Genomic DNA, 12,942 nt, shown 5'->3' with positions numbered 1-12,942 from the left:
CCTATAGGATATTGAGTTCAATGGTATCTGTTCATCCAATAGTATAGGAGTTGGTGTAGTGTTGATATCACCACAAGGTGATAAATTCCCTTATTCTTTTAAACTAGAATAAAACAACACAAATACAACAATGGATTATGAAGCCTTGTTGGTAGGAATTGTTGAGCCTTGTTGTTAAAGGAATATTAAATCTGAAAAACTAAAGGTTGAAAAAGTATCAAAATAGGGCATGGGATGAAGTAGAAAGATTTGAGGATTACCTTATTACCATAAAAAAATAACATGTTCAAAATGATGTGTATGATCACCTCTTTACCTTCTATCGTGGATCTCCATCATTGGATGAGATGAGATATCCAGTTGCCACAGTCAAAGATTGTTGCCCTATGGCATTTAGTGACCCTTAGGGACATTTCAATTTGGCATGCCCAAGAATGTTTGAGCACTCAACGAGACAAGACGAGCTTGGGGCCAGTGTTTACCTAGCCACCAAGAGCTAACATAATAGATAGTTTGATCCCTTGATGAAAGGTGAGAGAGATTTGGCTGTTGGCAACTTTGTACTGGCCAACACTACAAGTTTCAACATCACACGAGATGGCATCACAAAATCAAAATGGAGTAAAATCTCCAAAAAGCGAGAGAGGTTATTGTAGGTCTCTGCAACATGGTCCTATAGGACCTAGAATCACATTCATACCTTGCACAAGCCCTGAGATATGCCCCATCAAAAATCGTTGCCCTATGACATTTAGTGACCCTTAGGGAAGTTTTGGTTCGGCGTGCCCAAGAACATTCAAGTGCTCAACAGGATGGGATGAGCTTGGTGCTAGGGTTTACCTTGCCACTTGGATCTAACGGAATAGATGATTCAATTTCATGACGAACAGTGAGGTAGATTTGGCAATTGGCAACTTTGTATTGGCCAACACTACGAGTTTTAGCATCACCCAAGATGGCGTCGCAAAATTAAAACAAAGTAAGATCCCCAAAAAGCGAGAGAGGTTATTGTAGGTCTCTACAACATGGTTCTATAGAACTTAAAATCTCATCTTATGTGTCATAATTCATTTACTTCATTGTTCATTTTAAATGAACTAGTTTACTCAAAATATAGTGCAACTTAAGAACTATGGAACTCTTATCTTATACATAAAGATTTGAAAAAAATACAACATTTAATATTTTTAAAATCTTTATTTATTAAATTTTAAAATTACACAAATCATCAAAATCATAAATGTTCAATAAGACTATTGGTTCAATCATTCTAATCTCATTCTGAAATCACAAATCTTAACTTACAACTATATTTATTGTTAGACAAACATAGATTTGATGTTGAAGATCCTTGTACAAAGATAAAGATAAACCGAATCAACCTAACATAATGCCAACGAACAATGAAAAACTAAACTTACAAATAAAATGTTGTTTGCTCATTTACATGACCTAACAGTTCTTAATTTTTACTCTGGAAAACAAACACTATTTAACAATCATGCAACTGTCGAAGAAGTCTCAACTTACGTTATATAGTTTAGTTTAAAATGACCTAGTAGCTCTCAATTTTCAATTTTGAGAAAAAAAACACTGGATCTATTGGACAGTCATGCAAATGATAAAGACTAACGTAGACAAACCAAATGGGTTTGTTAAGATATAACCAGGCGAATTCAAAATGAATTCTTAGATATGGTTGTGGTGCAGTCGCTTCATTATAAAGAACAAACTTGTATCTCTCAGTTGGGTCTCAACATGGTCGGATACAAAGCGTTGAAACAGCTTACCTGTGTTTCGCCAGACTCTCCAGCATTGATCTTCTTCATGCTGCCTTGTTTTTCGCTACATTATGAAAAGCATACCATCGGATTCCTTGCTCACAGTTAAGTCTATAGAAAACCCTTCAGTTGTTCTAAGCTGCTTTGAAAGAAAAGTTAGGGTTTTCTTGTACAGTTTTCAGTGGGCGCTGGTCAAATTAGTAATTGGTGTGTGAAAGTGTATCAATCAACGTTGAAGAGTAGACAGAGCGCCACGTTCATTGTGGTTGATGGATGCATGCATGTATTAGTTGAGGTTAATGGTCAGCTATGGTAGTTGTTGCAACTTAATACTTTATTTTCTTACCACAAATATTTTTTTTAACATTGAGTAGATGAAGCTAAAGACACGGGGAGGGCAGCATCCAACCATCCGTTCATCCCGTTTGACTTCATAGATCCGACTAACTCGCAGGAACTTAGCATGCTGTCTCCATCATTTCAAGATGAATCCAATGACTTCAATCTGAATTAAGTAATAGACACTTCCAGGCACAATAGTTGTCTTAAGACCTTAAAGTCTTTCAACACTCATATTCTATACTTCGATTATGAATACAATCTTTAGCCTAGTGCTCTTCTCTATTTATTAGACTCAAGATCTACAATCTATTTTATCCATGTAAGAGATGTAACTATTTATTAAAGAACCTTAGAGAAATAAATTTATTATGGCACCATGTATACTAAACATCTTTTTTCTTAAAAGATAATTATGTAGAAGTAATATATTAATTTTTTGAAGGGTTCGTTAAGGTTGAATCAAACAAGTGTAAATTTAATTAAGTCAGTTTTAAATGTAAATACAATGTGTGTGTCCATAGATAAACAAGTGCCACGTAGATGGCATGTACTTGCCGTCATAATTATAATGCAGTTATAAATAATAAAATACATATAGAATTATAAATAATAGAGCAGGTATGTAGTTATAGTTAATATTTTATGTTTTATTGTATATGTTATAGATAGTTTAATTCTTTTTTTGAATATAATAAATGTAATATTTGAAATAATAATAAATGATATCATTTAATTATTTTTACAATGAAATTAGTTTGAATAATAGACAATTAAATTGAAAAGGTGATATAAGTATTATAGCGTATTAATGAAATACAATGAAGATATAAAGATCCATATAGAATAGAGATATAATGATTTACATGTTAATACTTCATATATATATATATGAAGTATTAGTAATTTATTGTTTATTAAAATTTTATATTTATAAAACTAGTAAAGGATATTAGAGTTTTGTTAAGAGAAAAACTCTCATTTCTTGCAAGAAATTTAATTTAAAAAAATAAAAATTAGAAGAGTTCTTGTCAAAGATCATATTTTCTAAAAGGGCTACTAATATTTGTTGTAGGACTACCCAAAGCAAATAGACAAACTGAACCTTTCTTATATTTTGTTCCATTTTCAAGTACGACATTAGATTAGTCATTTCATTTCATAAGAACATAAAATTTGGGAGTAGGGTTCATTGTTGGTAGGAGAGTATGCTCTTCACCTTATAGGTGAATAAGAAATCTTGACCCTTCATTAGATCTCAAAAGTGAGTGGGATACTCCACTTTTTAATAGTTTTAATTAACTATTTTTGGCATGTTTGCGGGAGCACTAAGGAATAGGAGAGTATGCTCATCATCTTCTATGGTGAATAAAAAATCTTGACCTCTTTGGCATACATCCATTTTGTTTATCTCATTAGTGAGATTTTACCTTTGGAGGGTCTGCTATTGGTGGAAAGATACCAATAGGAATGACCTAAAAAACCTAGCTGACCTAACCCACTATAATCACAAGCCCCTTGACAAAGGGAAAAGCCTTGGAGAATGTAACACTTGTCTTCATCTAGGGAGAGTACTTGTGGGATTAGGACCATGAAGAAATCACTAGGTGAGAATTCTTAAGGTACTCTTGTGGCCACAAGGTCTATTCTTATCACAAGGTATGGTGTCATGGTATTAGGTTCACAAGGGGTGTTGTGAACAAGATCCAATCTACACACTTAGGATTTAGAAGCTACCTTTATTATTCACTCAACATCTCGATGCAAGGATCGATCCTAACGGAGGACCTAGATCAGCCCAATATTTTACACTCACCATTTATGTTGCTTTGTTTGTGTTAATAACACTTCCATGAAAAATCCAACATCTATTGTAGGAAATCACTTTGTGTGAGGTGAGGGGGCATCAAGTGTGGGCCAAGTTGTTGAGTAATGAACTATGACCCTTAGGTAGATATTTCTTTGCATGTTCTCATTTTGTGCTAGAGTCATAATCATTATCTAAATATACACATGAGGGTAGTTCTAGGGATTTTTTTAGACCTCAAATATGCTTTTATCATTTAAGGTTTCTTTTTCCCTTTCTTGATTGTTTGAATACTACTCCATGTGTCATTATGTTTCATGAAAACTTGCTTTTGAACATCAAACTAGTTGTGCTATAAACTATTGCCAAACTTTGTCAACCAATTATAAACATTTTTCTTGTGTTTCTTTCTAGGGGGGAGTTTCATCATTTGACATTTCTTTGCTATGTATCTAGTGCTTGAACTTGCTTCAAATGACTCTTTATTCTTGTCACTCTTGGTCTTTTCCACCTTAATATTTGACAACATACTAGGACCTTTTTGGCTGAAATATTTACCTTGATCTATTGACTACACTCTTTTATTGGGAAATTTGTTCACTTTTCATCTTTCTTTCTTTATCTACTTTTCTATTTGAGTTTCTTCTTAGCTCTTAACTTGAGTCACTATCATTCTACACTCCTTGGATACTTTTTTTTAATAGTCACTCATTCATTTCTACCTCTCTTTGACAAGTAAACACTCTACCTCTCTAGTTTGGACAATAGGTATCTTGTGTCACATTATTAGCTTCCTCTAGTCTCCTTCATGCTTGCGTTTCTATCTACCACTATGGAGTTAAAAAAATTCTACTAAACCTCAACCAATTCTAGATGATCATGAGTTATTTTATTCCATTAAAGAGCTTAAACATCTATTTTCTTGATATAAAGAACTAGAATAAATAGGTGATCTCACTTACCTTCATCTCACTAGGCTCGTGATAGAAATGAAGTCTAAAATTGAGATAAGGTTAGAGGAAAGAATGGAATCATCACATGAGACTCCCTTAAGCTCTAAATATGCACATGAGTAGTCTTCTTCAAGATCATATTCTTCCTCTTCTTCTAAGTCTACACACTCTATCTCTCCAAGATATCAATTGACTTTATTTATTCGATCTAAAAACCTCCTTACAAAGAAAGAAAGTGATACATCCTTTGATTCTATGCCAATATTTCATGATAAACCTATCTTTGATAAAGATATTGATTTATCTTATGCACTTGATGAACAACAAGAAGATCCTAGATATAGTCTTGAGATAACTTTTACTCCCTTGGAAGATTCTTACAGTACCATCTTGCAAACACTTCTTGATAATGAGTTCATCACATTACTAGACAAATATACACTTTATGAACCTAAAATCAAACCTCCACGGTGGAGAGATTGTCGCTTTTTTAATTATCATAGAAATAAAGGTCATAAAACCAAAGATTGCATAAAGTTGAAGCATATTGTCCAAGATCTTATCAATGAAAAGGTAGTTGGAATTGAAAACTCTAATGACTCATGTGATGAAAATTCTACTATTGAGAAAGATTATATTGATGAACCTATGTCTAGTGATGGTCTTCTTGACACCTCCACTTCTTCCGATGAATTTCCTAAAACTAAACAACACTTTCAAACATGCCTCCATCAAACAAAGAAACTAATGTGTTTGGCATTGACTATCCATACCATAAATGAGTACCTCTAAAAGAAATTCAAGATAATCTTCTCTTGGCTGCAAACCTTTTTCATGCTACTAAGACTAAATATTGGCAACCTTCATGTGATTCTATGCCTACTATTCCCACTTCAACTAGTCCTTCACTATCTCTAAGATCCTACCATGAAAACCCTACACTCTCCCTTGTTATTAGGAGTGGCTCCATATCAAGAGAACTCTCAAAAGGATAAAGATACAAATCTCAATAATGATTAGGATCAAGTACCCTTTCATCTCCTTGAAGATTTCATCCCTCCATATCCTATGTCTTATTGACCTCCTAAGTATGATGAAGATACCACTTCTAATACTTCCAAATTGAGATTATTGAAAATCATGAGAAACCCACTATTCCTTTGCTATCCAAAGAGGTATGCTAAGATCAAATTATCCCCTCTTGTTCTACTTCTCTGTATCCACTTCAAATCTCTGCTCAAGCTTCAAATTCTCCTATCAAAGAGGTTTCTCCTAGCAAAGCTACTTATGATTCTATTGATTGTCTAGCCCAAATTTATCACTCTAAAGATTCTAATATCCCAACTCACTATCGCTTTGCATCTTCCAAATCTGTCCTTGGCCCTTATCCATCTAAGATAAAGCCTTCAAACATTCCTTCCATATTGGGACCTTATCTTCCTTTTTTTGCTACTTTCACTCCCAACTCTCTCATCATACCTCAAGATCAATAAAGATACACACACGTGAACCCTTGATACTCACTCATCCATCTAAAACCACCATATCATCCTTATTCATCCACAAATCCTAATTCCTTTGGAAGTAATTTGGATGATCAACTTAAAAATAGTCATAAGAATTCATTAGACAAAGAAGAATACTATGTCTCACTTAATTGACATGTGAATTCTAAGAAAGAAAAAACATTCAAGGTACTAGAAAGTTTTACTTAACAAATGATACATTAAAATAAGATATGGGTTTGTAAATCCATCATTGAAGATATGCACTCTAAACATTCCAAAGGAAATTAAAAATCAAAACCTATATGGATTCCCAAGTCACTTTTGAAAGAATTGAAGATTGAAAACAAATAAAAGTTGACATTCAAGGTTCCAAAGGCTTCCACTCCATCTTCTTCCAAACATCCTCAAAATATTTTGAAGTCTTCAACTCTATCTTCCTCTAGGATTACTCTAAAACTTTCATACATCTAAAGCTCAAGCTATTTACTCCATGATCCCTACATCATTCCATCACCCTTTAAGGTGTGTGTCAATGTTGATCTTTCCCATTTTTTCACCTACCCTTACGCAATCCTTTTAAGCCTACACTTATGTGCTATCCATACTCCTTCTATCTTTCAAAGGCATCACATTTTATCTTCCATATACCTTTTACATGATCATCTCTCTTTCATCACCCAATCAACATATTTGAGCATACCTTTCTATGGTCTTGGCTTATCATGACTTATCCTTCTGAAAGAAATACTATCCAAATTGAAACATCTTGATTTCTTTCTAAAAATAAATAAATAAATAAATATATAGAAAAAATAGAAACAGTTTCTTGGGGAAAACGTAGAAATAGGCACCTTGGTAGAAAAACTAGAAAGAAATAAAATTTTCCTATGGTGAAAACCACTTCTTGCAGCACCTTAGATAAGTACCATGATGAAAAATGGTAAACAAGCATCATGTGTAATTCTTCTATCATCCATTTTTTCCCTCTTCTCTCTTTGATCTTGACATTGTTGAGCTTTTCATAAGCATTAGCTATCTTACCCATCAATATAACCTATCATGTTCTTTCTTGTCCTAAATCATTCACCCATAGCCTTCATCTTGAGCTTTATTCTTATTGTTTTATCCCATCACTGTCCTATTTAGTCAACCCCTTAGTGTTGATCACACGAAGAAAAAAATGGTTCTTGTAGGCCTCTTGACATGTCTACTCTTTTAGATTACATGATTTCATGCTACATCTCTTAATGGATTTCATTTCTTACCCTATATGTCATCTTAGTTATTGGCTTCTACTACTTATCCTAAATGTTATCTCATTGGCTTCTACTACTTATCCTAAATGCTATCTCACTAATTGGCTTTAATTTCTTGTCATCCATGTTATCTCCTTTCTTGGCTTTCTTTTCTTGTCAAAAACATGTTTCATATAGCTATTCCACTTCTTTAACAACACATTGAATCCTTGATTTTTTTTGCAAGACCACACTCAAGGGTTACCCTAGTGCTTATGCCTTGATATAGGTGTAATCTTGCTATATTAAACTATGGGAACCTAACTTTAGAAGTCATATTGACATATATATATATATATATATGATGCATAGGTTAGGTTCCAACATACCTAATCAATAGAGATCATATTCAAATCCTCATAGTTTATACTAGTAATGACTATATGCTCTTCTAATGTCCTTGATAAGGGTTGATGATGAAAACTAGGCCTTACTTATGCAACCCTTACAATCACACTTTTTCATGTTAGCTTGCATTCTGAACTTCATTCTAGTTTAGCTTTTACATTTTTCTTGTTGAGAAAGCTCTCTCTTTATCTTTTACAGACATTTTAGCTAATTAAGTTTATTTTCTCTTACTTCTTCTTATCATCTCCTCTTGTCTTTTGCTTACCTCTTTCCTATCTTATCATCACAACTATCTACTCTTTTGGATCATTTATATAACATTTTGAACTAATTTTTCAAAGTCTTTGATTTCTATGAAAAATTACACCCCTACCTAATCTTGACATCTTGGATCCATTTTCAAGATTGAAATAAAAATTCGGTTTCATCTTGATGGTCAAATTCACATTTTAAGAATATTCCCTCTTCTATGTAGTTGGCTAACCTTTTGAAGATTAATCTTTGAATCTTGCTAGGGTAATCATCATCCCTTCTAGTCTTCATCATTTCTACTCTCTTCTTATTCTCTACATCTCACCTTTTCTTCTTTTTTGACCTAATTTTAATGGATTGTCTACCTTGGTCAAACTTAGTCAAACTGGAGCATATATTCACTATTTAGAGGTTCATCTTTGGTCTTAATCAATTATCTATCATTATGGACCTTACTTTACCTCAATTTGATCATCTTTAGCTCTTTTCTACATCTCCTCTATTCTGATTTCAATCATGAGGAGTAAGAATATTCTATCATTACTGAAAATCTCTTTTCTATGGCTATCTATTTCTTAGCATTATATGTTTGACATTTGCATTTGCTCTTGATCTCTGCTCACTTTTTTTGACATATTAGTACTCATCTTGAGTTCTAATACTTACTCTGTGTGTGTGTGTGTGTGTGTGTGTGTGTGTGTGTGTGTGTGTGTGTGTTTAGTACCTTGAGTAAGATGTTATGCATTCAAGATCTATATGTTTGCACTTGATTCTTTAGAGTCATATCTCATTGATGCTTGATTGGCTTCTTCATTATTTGACTTAATGTGTTCCCAGATTGATCATACATGAATCAAAGAGGGGAAATTGAATCACCCAAAAATGGTCATCTAGATGATTCAACCCCTTTCTAGCAATTTTGGTTAATTTATTAATTACTCATTTTTATAAAATCCTTAAAAAATAATTTATTCAATTTTATCCTATAGTTTGACCACTATATCCTAAGTAATTGATTAGTTGTTGTCACAAAAGCTTGCATCCATGCCTAAAGTTTTTACCTAAAGGCAACCTTGTGAAACATGGAAATAATCTCCAAGTTGTGGGACTTGAACTATGAGATTGAGTCTCCAAAGAAGATTGAATTCCTTATTATCAAGGTGCACCTAACTACTCTTTAAGAGAAAAAAGGAGAAGGAATGCATGGAAGCAAGCCACCTAACCTAATCTAAAGGGGTTGATACACCAAAATAGTTTGTTGAGTCATATCTCTACCTAACAATGCACTATTCATTAATATAACCTCAAAATACACAGCCTCAAACTTTGTTTTAATTCAAAAGTTACATACAAATCAGAAACCAAATTAAATGCTAGAAGGAAAGAAACTTCACTCTATCACATTCAAGGCAAGGGTAGATATTGTTATGCTGATTGAAGAATGGAACAAAACACTAATAGAGGAACAAATATTTGCACTAACATTGATGGGAGAATGAGGTAAAGTAGAGGACTATATTAACTTATAGACAAAAGGAAAATTATAGTAATAGAGTATAGAATACTACTATAGAATGAAAGAAAAATGACCAACCTTCAGAAGTGTTACAAAACTTGCTTTTATAGTACAAGCATAACTTAGATAGCTTCTACCCTAAGGCAAAGCACAACAACTGCATTTAATGTTGCAAAGAACAATCACTACAAATCTGGTAAAGATTCGATCATCATACACATCTAGATGTAGGAAAATCATATAATTTAAAAAATAGAACCTTGAGAAGATAGAAAAGGTGGCCATTATCACTCTAATTGGGTAGATGGATAACTAGGTGGTGATGGAGTGTCTCTTTACATTTAAGTGGCATGGAGAATGATGAAAGTGGTTACAGGTGATCAAAAGATTGATCCATCATTAAAAGAGTTTCTTACTCCATGTTATCAATGTGCCAAATCAAATAAATCAAAAATTCAATTGGATTTGACTACCTAATCCTACCATGGCCTAATGTCATTTAAATATTTAGCCATCCTGTTTGGCTTTCTAACTTTATGTTGACCTATTGACTATTTACATGACATGACTTTACCACCTTTTTCTTCGAGCTTTCCTATTATTCCCTATTGAATTTTGAACCCAAGCCTATGAAGAGACATGTTAATTTGTCATTATATCACTATGACTAAACATCTATCAGTTTTATACAATGACATAATGACGATGCTGGATCTATCTTCAATTTTACTATCCTGAAGATGCGTTGATCTTTGTCAATACCTTGACCAATCAAAACCTTTCCCTACACCATCTCATCCTATCATCCCTTTGCTTGCGGCCCACTACTAAAATAGTTCCCACACATCCACATGTTGCATTGTCATTATCTCGCTATAAAAAATGAATGTACAATTTTCCATAGTTACAAAGTAACAATCATTGATCATTTCCAAATTAATGATGGATAAGAGTACATCCAAAAATTGGCCCACTTTTGTTAAGAATGAATAAAACTTCGACAACCGTTACCTCATCTAGCAACTCGATACATGGCACATTATCACTATGTTGCTCTGAATATTCTTCATGCACTTTCTGCTAGTGACATAATAATATCTATTGATCTTAGATCTAATTGACAATTCCAATATTTTTGCCAATTACTGCACATGACTCAAAAGGAAAAGAACCCACCTAGATTTGTGTCACATTTTTGATATGTCACTATGAAAAATTGTCATACAATTCTTGATTGCAACAAATCAATGTTCATTGATTTGGGAAGATTAGATCGTTGAGAAGATGTGGGCCCACCAAGATATTTATAATGTGAAGCACACAAAAGACTTAGGATATAAAACTTTAACCAAGGTTTAAATATTACTTTTTCTAAGATTTGACCATTTGAATATTGAAAATATGACCATTGGCCATGTTTGATAGGCAAAAATTAAATTTTGACAATAGGGAAAATATGGCTAACAATTCTAGCAACTTAGAGGGGATACTTAGCCTACTAAGTATATGACTAGTCACCTTAAGCATCCATTAGGCTATGAAGTCATAAAAAACTAAGCTCTTCTCCATGGAAAAAATAGAAATACTAAATAACTACAACCATTGCAACCACAAAAACTCTAAAACTCTGTCTCCTCTGTAACCTTAGCCTTCAAAACCTGGCTATCTTATAGAGATATAACCTATGCTCAACACTTCTTGGAAAACTAGAAACTAATGTAATATATACAAAAAACCCTAACCCTCTCAAGAAGTAGGGTTTGAGGTAAATTCCATTGACTAGAATTGGTAGGACGTCACCATTAGTCTTGGATAGCTAGAAAGCATTGACCTACTTACAATTGGTGATAACATAAGGTCCACTCCACATAACATCAAATTTGGAGTGCCTACCTGGTTTGGCTCTATCTGCATCCCACTTGAGAACAAGGTCTCCCTTTCTAAATGTCCTAGCTTTGGCCCTCTTGTCAAAGCTCTTTTCAACTTGTTGTTGATGAATTTCAAGTGTCTGCATAGCATGTTGCCTCTTTTCTTCCAGCTCCATTAATTTTTCCATTACGACTATCATGGCATCATCTTCAATTAACTCCAAAGGATGAGCTAATTCAATGGAGGGGAACTTAAGGGAAATAGGAAGTCTAGCCTCCCTTCCTTATACCAGTATTAAAGGTGAATTTCCTATTGCTCTCTTAGGAATGCTTTTGTTAGCCTAGAGAGTTGTCTTTAACTTTGAATGTTAACAGCTCTGATTAGGTTCTTATTCTAGACAACTCAGCCAAGCCATTGCCTTGAGGATAATAATTTGAGGAAGTGCTCACATAGATACTATGGTTAACTACCCAAGAACAAATGTGAGCCCCAACAAAGGAATTTGCATTGTCTAATATTATGGTTGGAGGAATACCAAACCTAGTAACAATTCCATTAAAGAATTTTACTACTGACATCTCTATAATATCGTTCAAGGATACTGCCTCTTTCCATCTTGTAAAATAATCTATAGCAACTAAGATCCACTTATGGCTAGAGTTGGAAGGTGGATTGATTGGACCAATAAAATCTAGCTCCCATTGGACAAATGATTGATTAACCTGAATGAGATGTAGGGGAAGAGCTACTAACCTTTTTTTACCTAAGAAGAAGGCACATTTCTTAGATTTCCTTATATACTTATAATAGTCACTGAATAGAGTTAGCCAATAATAACCCACCCTTATGACCATAGTTGTTGTTCTAGCTGAGAAATCACCACGATCAGGACCATCATGAAATTCTTTGATCATCCTATTAGTTTGATCAATGCTGATGCATCTTAATAAGGGTCCATTAAGATCCTTCATGAAAATAATTCCATCCACTAGGACAAAAGGGATAGACTGTAGTCTATATTGTCTTCTTTGACCCTACTTAACTCTTGTGGATGTCCTTCTCCCAACTAGGGTGTTTTTAAGTGGTGAATATTCATAATTTAGTGAATATTGGGATTTATCAGTGTTGATTTTGGCAATTTTTTAGCCACTATATGGGGGCCCAATCACCTAACATCATTAGGATTAGTGGGTAATTAATCCTTTCAATCGCTAAGCATGGATTCACATTTGACTTCTTTGGTAAAATTATTCACCTCTCATGCAGCTGGCCTA

At 33.6% G+C, this 12,942-nt stretch overlaps 1 protein-coding gene across 1 annotated transcript in view; it reads right to left on the bottom strand.

Moving 5' to 3' along the window:
• LOC149573158 (transcription factor MYB1-like) overlaps positions 1-1,957 on the bottom strand; it is a 41,954-nt gene extending 39,997 nt beyond the window's left edge. Inside the window, exon 1 of the mRNA XM_089814332.1 lies at positions 1,791-1,957. The gene's annotated coding sequence lies outside the window, so the exon portion shown is untranslated. The remainder of the gene's footprint in view (positions 1-1,790) is intronic.
• Between the last annotated feature and the right edge of the window lie 10,985 nt (positions 1,958-12,942).

This window comes from Cupressus sempervirens, chromosome 2 (genome assembly GCF_028749045.1).
Source record: "Cupressus sempervirens isolate cs-2001-9-10 chromosome 2, ASM2874904v1, whole genome shotgun sequence".
In the NCBI taxonomy this organism is placed as follows: Eukaryota; Viridiplantae; Streptophyta; class Pinopsida; order Cupressales; family Cupressaceae; genus Cupressus; species Cupressus sempervirens.
This window is presented reverse-complemented; position numbering and strand designations above follow the sequence as displayed.